This window comes from Asparagus officinalis, unplaced genomic scaffold, assembly GCF_001876935.1.
Source record: "Asparagus officinalis unplaced genomic scaffold, Aspof.V1 AsparagusV1_Un2575, whole genome shotgun sequence".
NCBI classification, from domain to species: domain Eukaryota; kingdom Viridiplantae; phylum Streptophyta; class Magnoliopsida; order Asparagales; family Asparagaceae; genus Asparagus; species Asparagus officinalis.
The window spans coordinates 1-3,282 of record NW_017974834.1 but is presented as its reverse complement, the minus strand read 5'-3'; the positions used below and the strand labels follow the sequence as shown (position 1 = coordinate 3,282).

General features: G+C 32.0%; 1 long non-coding RNA gene across 4 annotated transcripts; it reads right to left on the bottom strand.

Moving 5' to 3' along the window:
• Positions 1-664: 664 nt before the first annotated feature.
• Positions 665-2,334, bottom strand: LOC109828592. Of its 4 annotated transcripts, none has more exons than XR_002243768.1 (6): positions 2,251-2,334; positions 2,088-2,144; positions 1,626-1,767; positions 1,476-1,531; positions 839-1,067; positions 665-703 (listed from the first exon to the last, which is right to left on the bottom strand). It is a non-coding gene; the product is annotated as an uncharacterized LOC109828592 (long non-coding RNA). The 4 variants fall into 4 exon arrangements; XR_002243765.1 differs by having other exon boundaries at positions 1,699-1,767; XR_002243767.1 differs by lacking the exon at positions 1,626-1,767.
• Between the last annotated feature and the right edge of the window lie 948 nt (positions 2,335-3,282).

Here is a 3,282-nt window from a genome sequence, read left to right as displayed (position 1 = left end):
AGGGTCACGAAGGGATATACTACCCGTCGTTATAGAGTCTATAATGACGGAACATATTACCGTCATTAACATTTACGACGGTAATTATCACCGTCGTTACCATCAGTGACGGGGATATTTTCCCGTCGTTACTATCAGTGACGGGATATTTTCCCGTCGTTACCATTAGTTACGGGAATATTTTCCTGTCGTTACCATTAGTTACGGGGATATTTTCCCATCGTTAAAGAGTAATTAATAACGGTTGGATACCGTCGTAAAAGTCTCCATAATGGGTAATTAGTAACCCATCAACGACGGTGCTTTACCTTCGTTGATGAACAAAATACGGTTTATAAAACCGTCATTGTAGACTAATTTCTAATATACATTAATAATAATTTTTTTCATTCATAGAAACTATCAGATTATTCTCAACCTGACACTAAGATTCACAAAAAAATATATTAAAAATACCCAATAATGAATAAGAGAAGAGAAAATAAAAATTTTATTCATTAATAACATCAATAAATAAAATTCCACCATCCTCAAATATTCAATACTAATAACAAGAGTTAATATCCTAATTGTTCCAAAGAAAAATACATGAAAGTATCTAAAATAAATTAAAATAAAAGTTTGGGGAAGACACATTCTTTCATCTCTAATCATCGTCAAAAGAAGACTCGAGCTACCCCCCTCCTAATCTTGCATGGATAGCCTGAAATTTTTTAAAAAAATCACATAATTAAGAAATATCAATTAAGCAAATATTATCTTATTAAGTAAAAATCACATTTTTAGTGCAAGTAATCAATCATAAAAGTATATAAGAGATTTTACAAAAAATAATTACCTAGTCCTGCACATGTTCTCGAGTTTGAGGAGTCAATGAAGATGATTGCCTAAAAAAAGTTCTTGCATAGCTTTCACTTATGACTCCAACTCAGACATCATTTATTGTTGTTGCTCCTGCTCATCTAAGCGTTGTTGAAGCATCTGGTTCTTTCTCTTTTCTTCTATAACCTGTGCTTCCAGAACAGATTGACTAGGGAGTGGTCCTCTCAAATCTTTCAAAGTAGTTCCTGCATAGATTTGACATCTGTGTCTATCAGATGTAGTAGATAACAACGGATAATATAGACTATCAATTTTGTTCTTATGTCATGAATTAAATCAAACTACCTGCATCTGCTTCTGAATGTAGATTACCTCAAGCTCAAAATCTATCAAAAAAGAAGGATCCCAAAATATGTGGTGCAAAGTATTTTATTTTTCTAAAACATCACCTTTTATGCCTTACAACATTCATGAAAATTCAAGTTGTTTATTATCACTATTCCCTGAAACCTCCATCACGTGATGTTCTTTCCTTATCTGACTTTTTGAATAATCGAGCAAAATATCTTTAGAAGGATCATCCTCATGGAAAGCATGTCTAAGAACCTTGCTATAATGCATCAACAAACAAGTTAAAGAACAAGAGAAAATACCCAACTCCTTTTGATCGTCTTGAGTTTCGATCCATGATCAGCCGCACGTCTCTAACCTGGAAGCCATAAATTAATTGTTTATAAATCTGACATCATTAATGAAGTAATACTTGTACAGTTTGCAGCTTAAAAATGCATTGACATGCTTACTACACATAACATCACCCTAAGGACTGCACCCAATATGGTGAGCAATCAGACTTCCAATTCTTTTCACACTCACCAAATAAAAGAATGTTGAGCCACAAAAAAGTCATTATAATAGGCCTCATTGAAGGCACATGAGCATTTACTGCAATAAGAAGCAAGTGTATCTTAATGTATGTATTGAAGATATTGAAATGGCGAATTGCCTACCAAAAGCTTTAATCCTAATAAGATAACAAGTTACGAAATATTTTAAATAATAAACTGAATAGGGGAGATAAGTATACTTGTACTACTATATGTAAGCTCAGATACCTGTGGTTGCATGATACATGTAAATATCAGAACACTCTTATCAGATGGATGTGTTATGTCAATACAAGAAGCTAAATCTAACAAATTAAAAACGACCATCAACCTCATATTATTGTGTGATAAGAGGACCAAGTAACTCATTCCACTAACCTTTCCTGCTTTTGAGAAGAATTCATAAACATCCCTCTCTGTCGCTTTCAAATGCATCTAAAATCACAAAAGAGAAATTTTTTAGAAGTTGGCTGTGTATGGATGAAATGAATACCCCTTTCCAATAATAAATGAAGTGAAAATATAAACTACAAACTATTACTTGATAAGCAAAACAGTTCTCTGGTCCCTTTTAGGATCAGCTTCTGGTTCTGCAACTTCTTTTTTCTCTTTGAATCTCCTACACAAAGATGTAGATAGTTTATTAACAAAATTAAAATATTCAATACTCAAAAACAACATATTAAAATAATATAGAGCATTCGTTCATAGGTAATAGGTCTAAAATAATATGACCAGTTCATGTCAGGTAATCGGCAATTTTCTTGTTATAAGAAATAGATACTTAGATGACAGAGAAAATATAGGCTAAAATATGTCTATATAAATTTGATATGAGGCACTTCAGACCACAGTTAGAGTGCGTGCAAGTTTTAGTTTTTCTAGTCAGTGAACACAAAAAATTGGCAATGATATCGATAACAAATCCTTTTTCTCATTTAAAAAAAAATTACGGCTACATGTATCCCATTCTTTCCATTAAGAGTTATTGCTTCTACCAAATTAACCATTACACATCCTTCTTAATTGTTTTCCCACATATTCTAAGCCTACCTCCAGTTACCCTTCCTCCACTAATTTTAATCTATCACTTCTTCTCATTATAGTGTTTAGTGATCTCATTTGAACATGATCAAACCATATGAACCAATTCTCTCATTTTATCTCAATAGAAGCAACTTTTAACTTTCTATGAATGCACTTAATTCTTGTCCCATCTTTTAGTGTACAACCATTTGTCTATCGCAATATTCTCATTTCTGTCAAACTCAATTTTTGCACATACTTTAAATTATTTAACATTCTGATCTATAAGTAATGTTAGTAGTTCTCTTATAGAAAGATCCCGTCAATTTCATTTTATATGATAGCTACAGGACCAATAATAGTTTATAGCAAACAATGCAAGTAATAAAACATTCAATTACGCTACTCTACTACTCTGATTTATCCCTCTAAATTGAAATTATATGCATGCATCTAACAATGAAATTTGAATGCCAAGCTCTAGAATGAAAGTTTAACAAACAAAGAATGACAAAAATAGAGGGTGTATAAGTGCAAAGTATAATAA